This window comes from Setaria italica, chromosome VI, assembly GCF_000263155.2.
Source record: "Setaria italica strain Yugu1 chromosome VI, Setaria_italica_v2.0, whole genome shotgun sequence".
NCBI classification, from domain to species: Eukaryota; Viridiplantae; Streptophyta; class Magnoliopsida; order Poales; family Poaceae; genus Setaria; species Setaria italica.
In genome coordinates this window covers 34,432,613-34,446,398 of record NC_028455.1, presented here as the reverse complement: position 1 = coordinate 34,446,398, position 13,786 = coordinate 34,432,613, and the positions used below count along the sequence as shown (strand labels likewise).

Sequence of the window (13,786 nt, the reverse complement as noted above, 5' to 3'; positions counted from 1 at the left end):
CTTTGGCGGCCCATAGCCGCACCGGCTCGCTTGGCCCGTTTCCCTTTTCTCCGGCCCAGCTCGCGGCCTCCCTCTTTCCTCTCGCTAACGCACGGGCCCCGCCTGTCAGCGTCATCTCCCTCCCTTCCTTTCTTCCACCTCCAGCGCCTTCCTTTTTCCCGCACGCGCCCGAGCCCCCTTTCCTTTCTTCCGCCGCCGCACCTTCCTTTCCCCGGAGTCCCCCCCCCCTCTCCGTATCCGCCTCGACCTCGCCCACCTCCGCCCCTATATAAAGCGCCGCACCTCCCCCGGCCTCCAGCATCCAGCAACAGCGCCCCTCAAACCCTAGCAAGTGCTGCCGCCGCCGTCAAACCCCGTCGCCCGGTGAGTCTTTACCCTAGTTGATGCTTCAATCGAGCTCGTTGCGAGTTCCGCATGCTCTCGGTGCCATCCACGTGCGAAAGCAACGCCGGATGCGCCGTTCCGCATGACTCCGGCGTCGTTTTCCGCCGCCGCCCACCGGCGCTGACGCCAGCGCCATACGCATCCGCCGTCAATCTTGAGTCGGACGGCCCATATCTGTTTTCTTCGGCTTTTAGTCGTGAGCCAAGCCAAGCCGCTCGTCTAGCTCGACTCGAGCCTAGCCGCGTGATCTCGTCCGCCCACCGTAGATCTGACGGCTCGGGCCTTTTTCGACTGAGTTGTACCGATTCGATTTGAGCCGTGCCACTGTTCTTTTGCTCTTAAACCCCTGTGTTTCTTGCAAATAAACCCGCAGTCCGCGGCAGTGTAAAAATATTTGCATTCCAGTCCTGTTTTATTCGCTTAAGCCCTGAGCTTCTCTAAAATCAACCGTCATCCAAATTTGAGTTTTTACGCGTTCGCCCTTCAGTTTTTATGTATAATTATGTTTAAGCCCTCGTTTTTCACAAATAAGCTCCTGGAAGTTTTGTTTTCTCGCAGAAAAGCCCCTATCACTCGTTTTAATCATATCTTTTGCATCTTAACTCCGTTTTTCGCGTTCTTTATATCCACGTGTTCATTTTAAAGTGCAGATTAGTTTTTCAAGCTTTTTTCCTCTGTTTATTATGATTGGTGTACTGTTTTTCTTATTTTATACTTTTGTTTGCTTGTATGTGCTCGTGTGACGCATATTGACGTTCAGCAGTTCGAGGGATTTGAAGATCAAGCTTTCGAGGAGTACGAACGGCAAGAGCAAGGCCAAGAAGGCAAGTTGTGTCCTTGATCACTTCTTTAAGTCCTACTCACCTTTACTTTCATGTTCAATACAACATTGCTATGCACATGATAGTTGTAATCTTGATGGGTCCCAATTAAGGTTCGTCTAGATTTTATTTACCTTTGCCTTGACCAACCGGGTTTACTTTTATGTTGGGTAGCTCATGATTATTGCTTACTTGGGATATGGTGGTTTAACTGAATTCAATGATTAATCTTGCTTTACTTCTGCTATACCTTTCATTAAAACAAGGTCATAAATGTTTAATTGGAACATGGAGCGACCACCCAGGAAAACAGTGCTACCACAAGACTAAATGGCTCTGGTGTAACGACCCTGGTTAAATCAGATGAGTTAATCCTAATCCGAGTGCCTAATCCCGCTGACTCAGCTCCCCTGAGCTTAAGCGCTCAACCTCCAGTTCCCGGTCCCGACCCCTGAAAACCTAACCAGAACCACCGGTTCCTTCTAAGTCTCAACAGCAGTGTTCCTTTCCATTTTGGGAAGAGGAGAAACTAAGACTGACGGGTGGACCCGCAATCTTTTTTTTTCCGGATCTCCCGAGGCAGACGCGCCCGAGCAGCATGCGCCCGCTTCAGAGCTTCTCCGCCGCGTGGCTTAATCCCTCCGACGCCCGTCGCTTCGCCCAGTCGCCGGCCGCGACAGGATGAATCCGCGCGCCCACCTCCCCAATCGCCGCGGAAGCCCCTCTGCAACCCTTTCTGCATCGCCTAGTCTCGCTCGCGCCCTCGCCGGCCGCGCCAAGGTGCCCCCGTCGCCGCCGTGGCAGAGTTTTGCCGCTGCTGCGTCAGACCGCCTCGCAACGCGCGCCCATCATCGTCTCGCAGGATCCCCGGCTGCAAGCCCCGATGACCTTCGGCTTTTCCGCCTCTCCACAGTCGCGCCGCCCACGAACTCGCTACGCGACGATTCCTCCCTCGCCAACCCCGACTCTGGCAGCAACAGCTCCTTTTCTCGCCCCACCAGTGACGTGCTCCGGCAATGCTGCCGTTTCGCGCTTGCTCGCGCCACCGCTCACCCTGTCTTCTCACCTGTTGCAGCCTCGCTTGTAGCGCCTTTCTCCCGGGCACACCAATCAAATCCGTCGCTCGACGACGCCCTCCTCCGCCAAATCTAAATTCCGGCAAAACCGCGCCTGCGCCGCCTTGTCTCCAGTGCCCAATGGCCGAAGACGCTATCTCCGAAGCCCTGTTCCGCCGCCCATCGCCGCTCAATCGCCACCATGGCAGTGCACTCCATCTTTTTCTTCCCGGTCTTCATGCTGCTCCAACTCTCTCTCTTCCGCGCAGCTATAAAAGGGAATGCCAGAGTTCCACCGGAGTTCCTTCGCCATCGCTGTTTCACCGCCCCTACTCTGAGCACACTTAAGCAATCCCACTGAAACTCTTGAGAAGTTTCCCTCTCCGCTCAAGTCCGCTTCTCCCCATTCCACCCAGCCGCCTGCTCCTCCGCGCTGTGCTAGAGCTTCCTTGTTGCCCACAAGAACCTCCGCCGCCGCCGGAGCACCGTCGGAGCACCGCCGGACATCACCGCCGCCCAAGCCTTAGCACCTTTCATCGCTCCGCCTGAGCCTGTTTTTTCCGACCCCAAGACTTCACCAGTAGGCCTAAAGGTAAACTGCCGATCCCCTTCCCGGTTCGCCCGACCCCTTTTTCTGTCTCGCCCGACCCTGTCTGTTTCGCCGACCCTTATCCGCCTCGTCCGAGGGCTCGGCTGTATCTTTTTCTTTGACCCAAAGGTATCTGTGTCAAATTTTGGGGACTTCTCTATGATAAGTCTGAGGACCCCGGTACAGTATTCCTTAGGTCGGAGGGTCAGATCATAAGTTTCTCCTAATCCGACCCTTTGTCTTGTTCTCTATCAACTGAAGCTTGAACCTCCACACTTTTTCCGTAGCTTTGCTACAAGTTTCTGGGCTAAAACTTGCAACTGTTGTTGTTGAAATAACCGTCTAAACATTAACTCCTGCATTTGCATTCGTGTAGAGTTGCATGTCGCTGACGGCGTCTACGAGCTACACCCGGCGCCCGAAGATGGAGCTGTAGCTGAGCTGCCAGTTCCAGAAGCCGAAGCCGCCCCAGCTGAAGACCAGTTTCCCTCTCCTCCGCTAGAAGGCAAGCTCCGGAGCATGAACCCAACTTTCTAAACTTACACATGTCTTCCTTCGCTGTATGTGCATTTATGTTACAGGAGTTGTTTGAAACCATAGATGCATGACTTGGTTTCCTTGATCTGAACACTAGCCTGATGAGTCCGAGTAGTTGCATTGCTTAATAGGACTCGGTAAAAGTCGAGTGATTTCCTGTCACTCGCGAGTTATAGGAGTTGATTGTTCTCCTTCTGGTTATAACTATAAGGACGATGGACGGGGCAGGGTCTGGTGAACTCTTTTGGTGGTCGGTGGATCGCCCTGTCTGTCTATATGAAATTTCTTAAGGTCGAAAAGTGTTGGTGTTCGTGATCAAGTGTTTGAAAGTACAAATCTCATACCTAGTATGGGATGGGGAAGCCTAGTACCTGATTGAACTAGGGCGTGGCTTATACCCCTGCTGTCCCTGGAACGAGGTTCCCATGGTGCATCATGTGGGTGCAAGTGCAGTCACAGTACGGTAGAGGCCGGGACTGTGGAGCATTGCATGCCAAGGGAAGTTTGGACCTGACACGTGCCTGGGAATTGATGGGGACGGCCGACACAGGAAGCGACCCTTTGTGGTGCGCGGATGTCGTGAGATTAGGTTCACCATGCATGGTTAAGAAACTCGAATCGATTCGTCTGCCTCTCACAGTTTGAGACTGCTTGATCGCTATGCTACACTGAGTAAAGATGGAACATGATGATGATATGAACTCGATGTTTGTTCTATACATTGTTGTTGGAAACTGTGGTTGTTTAGCATAAGTTGCCAACATAGACTGGTTAATGAACTTAGAATCTGAGCTAAAGTATTGAAAGTAAGGACTCACTGTGGTCGCTTTTGGCAAAACAAACCCCTCAGCTAAAGAGCCTTGCATGTCTAGAAGTGGTGGAGTAGTTCTTCCCACCGGTCGGTTAAGTCTTGTTGAGCTTAGAAGCTCAGCCTTGTTTGTGGCTCTCTTTTCAGGTGAAGTTGCAGCTTCTGAGTTTGCTGCTATTGGCACTTGGCCGCCCCAGCTTCCTCCTGGGTGGACGGTCGAGTGGGATCCCTCCTCAGACGGCGAGGAAAGGGATCACTGATGTCCTGATCGGCCTCATTAGGGACATCCGACTCCGGCGCTAGCTTCCGCTATTTTATCTTTCCGCTGCTTTTGAATCTTGTAAAACTCTGAATTTCGAACCAATGTTGAAATAAATCGTCGAACTTGTTTAACTTGCTTGATCTGTTGTATTCTCTGGAACCACTCACCTTCGTGTGGGTTATGCTAACTCGGTCCTGTTAAGTGGTTAAATCAGATGAAATCCGATGGCACTTCAAGTTAACTTGACTAAGGCATGAGTGTCGCGTGTCAAGCGGCTTAACCGTGCTTTAATTAAGTTAATCCGAGGTGGTTCCGCCACATCTGGTCTTGGCTGAATAATTAGAAACTCTAGTCTGGGGTAATCTTACCAAAAGGGCAAGAAGGGCGGCGACAGATGGGGTATAACACTCGCTCTCTTGGGACGTGGGCTTTGCTAAGACACGATACTCACTAGGGGACTGTTATGCTCTACTACTGATCTGGGAACCTTAGCGGATTACCACTTACTAGCGAATCTTTGTAAAGGCCTCGTAGCGTCCCTATGCAATCACACCTCAGAAGTGTGGTATGGTGCCTTGCAAACATAGCATGGTTGGGTCCAAAATTCTTTTAAACTATTACGCGACTTGTGGGTAAAGATGTGCGATCTCTGTAGAGTGTAAAACTGATCGATCAGCCGTGCTCACGGTTAAGAGCGGCCTGGACCCTCACATGATAATACTATCGAAAGATGGACTTAAATTTTTGTTATTTCATTCATGCATATGTTGTTTACTTTATTTATACTCCTGTTTAATTTCAGGTGGTATAAACTTACACATAGTTAATTGCTAATAAAATTTGATCAACTTACTTAAAAGCTGATGCTGATTTAGCCTTAGCCATACCTTGATTGGTCTTACACTACACTATTCCCTACAACTTGTTGAGTACCAACCATAAGTGTACTCACTCTTGCAAAACCGTTGTTCAGACCAAGATAATCTGGTGGAGTACGTTGACGACTTTGAGGAGTTCTAAGCGTACGGTTCTTCAGTCAGCTGCATGTAGGGTTGTCGTCATCTTCGAAGTCCGCTGCATAATAAGTTAGGCTTGTGTTTATTTGATACTTTTGGTCATGTAATAACTGTTTAATACTCTCTTTAATCATTATGACACTGTCTTTGTTATTCACTTATGTCATACATGTGTATAACTTGATCTTGGCGCACATGTATTCAATGCACTCAGTTTTATCCTTAAAACTGGGTGTGACATAACGCCACACTAAGTTTCAGCATAGGAGTGGATGTTATTTTATCAATTGGAAAGAGATATATGAATTCTGAGTCACATGTGCTTGGAAGCTTTATTCTTGGTGGTCACTATTCCCCAGTTTGCAGCTTGAGCGGACTATCGTCTATGCTGGGTTTTAGATCAAGGGGAGTTGGCCCAATTGAAGCACGATGACTTGTGCCATGTGAATCAGAAATCATGCACTCACCCTTTACTTCTACCATACTCCACTCATCTACCATACTCATGCTCATGGTTGAATGACATAGCAAGGAAGGAGACCTCTATTTATAGGCCAAGTGATTTCATAGGATGAATGACATACGTCCTCTTCTAGAGTTTTCACTAGACAAATATCTATATTCTACACTATTCTAATTTCTTCATGGCAATAATATCCAGTGCCTTCATAGAAAATATCATGGATCATGAGTTGTGAGGAAGGCTCTAAAAGTTTGTATTACTTTCCTTCAACATCTCCTTCTCTTCTCATTTTAGCTTCGCGGTCCCATTCCATGCATTCTCATCATCTTTTACTCTTGGCTGGTTCTTCACCAATATGTGCATGCTTGATCGATTTGCATTGGCATCCGGTGCGTTAGTTGCTGCATCCTCCGCTATCATTCTTGGCTCGATTTGCATGTGCACGACAGGTGCACGGCGTGGTCGAGCGCGGCGGCGGCTTGCCGCGGAAGGAAAGGAGTGGGGGATTTCGATTCGAAGCTGCGGCGATCTGTTGCGAATTTGCGGGGGATGCACAGGTTTGTATAAGCCTAACCAAATTGTTGGATTCTTGCCTCCATGCCAAAGAAAAGTCCACCTCTGTTCATCCTCTTCATCATCTACTACATAACCTATCTCCATCGACCATCGTGAGGTTAGGCGACCGCCTCTCAGAGACTAATGAGCGAGGCAGCAAGGAACGGAGGCGAATTTGATGGTCGAAAGGGGCTAAAGACAATGGAGGAGGTCATGTACAGCGAAGGCGTCATGACAATTTAAGGGAATGGATTTTGGTATAACATTCAATTGATAAATTCTTATGAGAAATACTTATTTAGTGTAGGGTAAAATCATATGTTTTGAGATGATAGCACCCAAACATTGTTTAAATTGCAAACTACTCCCTAGTTTATTTTAGCTTTTATAGATACATGATATTTACTTATGTATTTAGACACAATGTACATATCTAGCTGCATAATAAATAAATAATTTACAATTTTAAATGGAGAGAGTAAACATGAGTTTGTTCTTTTTTCTATATAAAGAAATAAAATATATCAAATGACCGGGCCCAATAGTGCAAAAGTGAATTTGTTATTTTTTTAAAAATAAATAGATTATACCAATTTTTGGTGCAAATTAAACATAACATCTTCCACAGCGCATCATCTAATTCAAATATCTCAGAGAAACCAAGGTACACGATTCGTTCATACGGTTTTCCTGATTCCAGACATGTATATTATATTATATTTCGAGTTTTCAACCAATCAGAAAGAAATGTTTTCACATCTGTGAGGATATGTAGAAACTAGAATGATCTCAAGCTTATTACATGTGTATACAGTTTTTTCTACAACTAAACAAAACAAAATTTGAGCAAAAGACACAGTCCTACCATTTACTTTCTTTTCAATATTTCACGATGTCGTACCCAATACCTCCCATGATCCCATCTGCAGCCACTAAGTTGAATGCTGCTTGGGAGCTTCTTCCGTGATTCCAAGAGTTTCTCATCAACAGCATTTCGTAAAAAAGTCAAAAATTCCCATCCCGCTCTCCAAAGAACACGGTGCAGAACAAGTTGAAGGCCACCACCGCCATGTACCACAGACTATATCATGCCCTCCGGCCCTTGGGAACTGATCTTTCAAATGCGTGGTTTCCCGTATAGATTCGTGTACACAATTTTTGTCCTATAAACCAGGATCAAGCTCAAGACAGCAGCAATGATGCAGAAGCCGGACATGATCAGGGACGATAGGAAGAAACAGATGGCACCCTCGCACTTCAGTGCTGGAGCAGCTTCAGATACCATGGTAACCACTCTGGCAGGCATTGTCAACAATGTGGAGTTGTGACGCTGCTGAGCCTGCTTATTTGCAGCTTCAGCGTCATAGATGCCACTGGCAATAATCCCTGAGAATACCAGAGATCCTGCTGGATTTGCAACTGTGAGGAAATTGTACAGTGCTCCAAAAATTTTCACCCCAAATAGTTCAGAGGCAGCAGCTGGCACAATGGCCCAGTGAGCGCCATAGCCAATTCCGACGAGCAGTGTTCCAATGTACATTGTCCCAGGCCAAGCCATTGCAAAGTTGAAGTTCCCAATTGCCATCAAATTCAAAACTTGAGCTATAGCTAATGCAATTGCCCTTGGATACGCATAATCTCTGAAATCAGATGAATGAACGCAAAGGGATCAGACAAGAAAAGAGTTAAAGCGAATAAGATGCACCCTATATTTGGAATTAGGAGTAGATTGATTTGGAGTCAAGTTTTTCAATAATCCATAACAGGTGTTATAATTCATGAATGCTGAAACAAATGATGTACGTATTGCAAGTTCAGTTCACATGGGCATTTAAATATATATTTCGTATCTGTTTAGCATACTAGCTTACTATGGTTACTTCTGTTCACTTTGTTAGCTCCAGCACTTATCTTTATGTTTTAGTTTCCTCTTCTTCTCTACTTGCACTCTTAGTAATAAGGTTTCCTGGGACCACTCTGAAAATCAATTTCAGGCAAAAATTTAAATAAAATTATGGCAAGAACAAGCACTTCGTATAATTTGGAAAGAAAAAAGCCTAGGTCAACATGGAAGGTGAACTACGATGCTGAAAAGCTGTTGAAAATTATTCAATTTATAATTGGAGAATGCTCTTGATATGTACTAAACAAAAATACTTAATGGGCCATCATGTGAATGTCACACCCGGTTTAGGAAATAAACCAAATGTCATCTTTATGTAAGCCAGGATCAGTTTATCTTACATAAAGTACCAGAAAATGCATCAAGCAAGATTAACTCCTATGGTTGCTTAACAATTTCATTTGTAAAGTATTTTCTCTCCTTTGCTAAAGACCTCTACTGGATTTCTAACTGCAGCTAGTATGTTTCTAACAAAATTTTAGATTCTTGCAAAATTTGGAATTTAGGGTGTTACAGTGAAGAGGCATAACAGTCTTACTTGACAATAATCTCTGACAAGTAACCACCACCGATGCGCCCAAGGAAGTTCCAAAATGCTAATCATCGACACAAAAATGTGGGTTTCCTCATAACCCAATGACCGGCTCATTTGCCCAAGATTATCAATCACAGTGAGACCGGACCCGGAGCCCAACAAAAGGGAGAAAAATAGAAGCTAAAAATCTGCCTTGATGAGCGCTTGCATCAATGTAAAATCTTCTCTGGGAGGCTTATAAGGAAAGATTGGGAACCTCAGACCTTGACCCTATGCAATTTGATCTACAACAGTTACTGACAAGGGATGACAATCTTCAGTGTCTAGAGGAGCCGTTCACGCATGAGGAAATTGACACCGTGATTCAGCAATGGCCAAATGATAAATCCCCTGGACCCGATGGATTTAATACAGACTTCATTAAAAAATGCTGGCCTATAATCAAACAAGACTTCTATGATTTGTGTGAAGCTTTCTATTCTGGGGAGATTTATCGACACAGTATCAATGGATCATACATCACTTTGATAGCCAAAATTGATGGCGCTGCCACATGTTCGGACTACAGGCCAATATCACTGCTCAATACATTGATGAAACTATTGACTAAACTGCTAGCAAACAGACTACAACAGGTTATCAAAAGATTGGTTCATGCAAATCAGTATGGTTTTATTAAATCCAGGACAATCAAAGATTGCCTAGCTTGGGCGTTTGAATACCTGCATCTCTGTCACAAATCAAAGAAAGAAATTATCATCCTCAAATTAGACTTTGAGAAGGCCTTTGACCGAATTGAGCATGAAGCTATATTAGACATTATGAGGCATAAAGGTTTTGGGCAACTCTGGTTAAACTAGATGAAGAAAATTTTTGGGTCAGGAACCTCTTCTGTTTTGCTGAATGGTGTACCAGGAAAGAGATTCCACTGCAAGAGAGGTGTTCGGCAAGGTGACCCTCTCTCACCACTCCTCTTTGTGCTTGGAGCTGACCTTTTGCAATCCCTATTAAATTCTGCTAAGGATCAAGGGCACTTAACACTACCTATTCCACTGAACTACAGTCAAGACTTCCCTATCCTCCAATATGCTGATGACACACTTATTATCATGGAAGCTTCCTCCTCCCAGATCACATTCTTGAAGAGCATCCTACAAGCTTTTGCCTTATCAATGGGTTTGAAAGTCAATTTCAATAAATCTATGATGTTGCCAATAAATATTACAGAAGACAGATTACAGGTGCTCTCGCAACTTTTTGGATGCACAACTGGCCTTTTGCCTTTCAATTATCTAGGCCTTCCCCTGGGCTTGACTAAGCCAAAAGTAGAGGAGTTCCTACCTATGGTATCAAAATGTGAACGACGTCTGCTAGCTACTTCTAATCTTTTATCGGAAGCAGGAAGGCTCCAATTAACCAATGCTATTTTCACATCACTTCCAATGTTTCATATGTGTACATTCATGCTACACAAAATGGTATACAAACAAGTGGACAAGTATAGAAAGCACTGTCTTTGGCGAGGTTCTGATATTAACAACAAAAAGCCACCTAAAGCAGCTTGGGAAATGGTAACTTTACCAAAGAAAGAAGGAGGTCTAGGAGTTCTTAATATTAAGACACAGAATGAGTCCTTGCTGCTAAAATACTTACATAAATTCGTCAATAGATCAGACACACCTTGGGTTCACCTTATCTGGGAAAAGTACTACAACAATGGCAAATTACCTGGACAAATAAGAAAAAAGGATCCTTCTGGTGGTGAGATATTCTTAAGTTGCTTGACAAATTTAAAGGATTAGCGTTGGTTACAGTTCAAGATGGTAGCACTTGCTACCTATGGCATGACATGTGGCATCAACAAGTATCATCCCAAGCTTATCCACACCTATACTCTTTTGCCAAAAAGAAAGATATCTCCTTGCAGAGGGCATATTTGACACATGATTTACAGCAACTTTTTCACCTTCCTCTACCCAGGCAAGCTCTTAATCAGCTATTTCTACTAGCAAACAATCTGGAAGGGATCAACTTCCTGGATGAAAAGGACATTTGGACTTATATATGGGGCAATGGCTTCTTCTCAGCCTCCAAAGCATATCGCCATTTAACTGGACATCGCCAGATTCATCAGGTATACACTTGGCTCAGGAAGTCGAAATGCCAAAATAAACATAAAGTCTTCTTTTAGCTCGTGTTAAAGGACAGACTGAGCACAAGAAACGTTCTTAAAAGGAAGCACATGTTTTTACCACCCTACTCTTGTGTCCTTTGTACCCATGACAAGGAGGAAACTCTTTTCCATCTCTTACTGGAATGTCCTTTTGCTCAAGTGTGTTGGATCAATCTTGGCCTGTTCATAGATTTGCAACAACAACCTTATGATATTCTGTCTAGCTTCAAGAACCAGCTACAAGTTCCTTTCTTCATGGAAATCATTGTTATTATGAGCTGGTGTATTTGGATGGCAAGAAATGACTGGATCTTCAAGGCCATTGATCCTACTTGTCAAGGAACAATAATACGTTTCAAGCACTTGTTTACTCTGGTTTTGCACCGAGTGAAAGACTCTTGGAAGCAACCTATGGCTGAATGGCTAGACCATACATTGTAATCTTCTTGATTTTTTTTTGTCTCTTTCTTTGTTTCCTAACTCGAACCTTTTGTACCTTCCTTTTACCTTTTATAATTAATATATAACTAGCAGGGGTCTCCCCCTCCTGTTTCTCAAAAAAAATGTAAAATCTTTACCCCGTCGTGGACCTCTCCTCCTCCTAACCCTCACAGCACCAACAGCAGCTGCCTGAAGTAGCCTTGCCTGCAATTCTGCTATCCTTTTTTGCCTCTCTGAGGCTGGAAGAAGATCAACGTCCTTTGGCTTTTCATCCTCCACCTCGCTGAGTATAACCTCCTGTTGCTCCTCAGAAGATGTGGGTGCACTTGCTTCTTCTTTCCGAGGTGATGGCAATAATAGTGCATACAAAGTCTCATCGTCATCTGAAAAGAAGCTGAGTAGCACTGGGATGACTATTGGAACTAATAAAAACATGATTAGAATGATGGTCAGCAAGACAGTCATTGACTGGCTTAAGTCGACAAGGTCTTCCAGTAGCATGACGCCCATCAGATAAGCGGCCAAGAGCAAGCAGACGCTGTATACAAATGTGAAACATGTGCCATCAGAAGGCCGCACTTGTCGGTGTAGTAGGAGAGCGAGGCAGGTGGAAATGGAAAACTACATAATTGAGTTTACATTACATATTATAAAAGACCACAACGACAAACAGTAGGAAACCATAGCACTGTCAAAGTCCTGAACTACATAATCGAGATAGTTGTGAATGTTATTACAAGAACCTTAACAACAAAAGATATGAAAACCACAGCACTGTCACAAAGGTCTCCAAAAGCACTCCCACAACTACAGACAAACATTATCAAGGTTTTTACATCCAGAATGCCACGGGAGTCTGAAGCATCGACCAAGTAACTTCTTCAGGCACCCTGTAGTGCTGAATCCGGCGGCTTTTACTCATCGTCAGGTCTCCATTCTTGTCATATTTCAGGGAAAACGTCGTCAATTGCATTACAACCTTCTTCTCATTATTGTATTTGTACTCCAGGAGGCAGAATTTGCTTCCACCACCCATGCTAACAAGGGTGGCACCGATGGGCTCATCTGCAGAAAACTGGTTCAATCCCTCCTCACACAGCTTCAGGGCCAGGTTGCTAGATACCACATCAATTGCACAGACGCGACGATTGTGTCTGCCCAATGCTCCCCAAAGCCCAACCCAGCAATTCAACTCAGGGACAAAGTGACCACGACCGTTGAAAGGCATCTTCCATTGACCATGATGCTTCCACCTACAGCTACCATCCATCTCAGACTCCTCCGTGTCAAAGCTGAAGGTGGCAGGGGTTTGCCCTCCAATGCTGACAAAGATGGTCCGCTCATCGCTATGCACAGCATAGGAAGTGACAAGCCCGTGCGAAAAGGGCGGTTCTGGGAGGGTGTGCCACATCCATCTAAGGTCCTTCGAGCTAGTCTCGTCATATGGTGGCGGGTCGAGCAGCTGGAATGACCCAGCCGCGAGAGCAAATAGCCTGCCACCAACAGGAATATAGATGGGGTCGACTGGATCAGGCCTTTGCGGAGGGCCAATTATGATGCTCCGCTTACGAACATCATAGATAAGGATGCCGTGCATGGAATAATTCTTAAACTTGGAGTTCATGGGCTGCATAGCCAAAACATTGGAGCCAAAAGCACCAGCAAAGTACCTGGGATAACCACGCGGTGCCTCGAACTTAAATGAGGATGATGGCAGGCTGTGCCATTGGGGGTTATCATGTTCAACACCGGCATGTAGTTTCAGCTGCGGACCAGGGTCACCAGATGCAAGCTAAAATTTGGCTAAGTCTGGTGGAAAATCACGATCCAACGGAATTGCTATCTGGATGACCATCTCATCCGACTTGTCAAATACCCGCCCACACTCTTCAAACTTGGCAACCAAGATTGGCTTGCCAAATGTGAAAAATGGAGTGCACAAAATGGAGAGTCTGTTGTAGTGCAAAATGGAGAGGCTATTGGAGTGTATGGAGAGTGTAGATTTTTAGAGAGAAAACTAGCTATTGGGATTTGGAGAGTGGGAAAATGACAGTATGTTGGAGTGAGAATCTCAATATGGAGAGGAATCTTTTTACCAATTTGGATAGAGAGTCAAATGAAGAGTCAGAAATGGATAGTCTATTGGAGTTACTGAGCATCTCCAACAGAATTGCCATCCCACTCTTAAAGCCAAAAATTGGCAAGTGTGCTAGAAAATTACGATCCGAAAGAATTACTATCCGG

The 13,786-nt window shown here is 45.1% G+C and overlaps 1 pseudogene; it reads right to left on the bottom strand.

The window, feature by feature from the left end:
* Nucleotides 1-7,607: 7,607 nt before the first annotated feature.
* On the bottom strand, nucleotides 7,608-13,166 carry LOC101774124 (annotated as a pseudogene).
* Nucleotides 13,167-13,786: the final 620 nt, after the last annotated feature.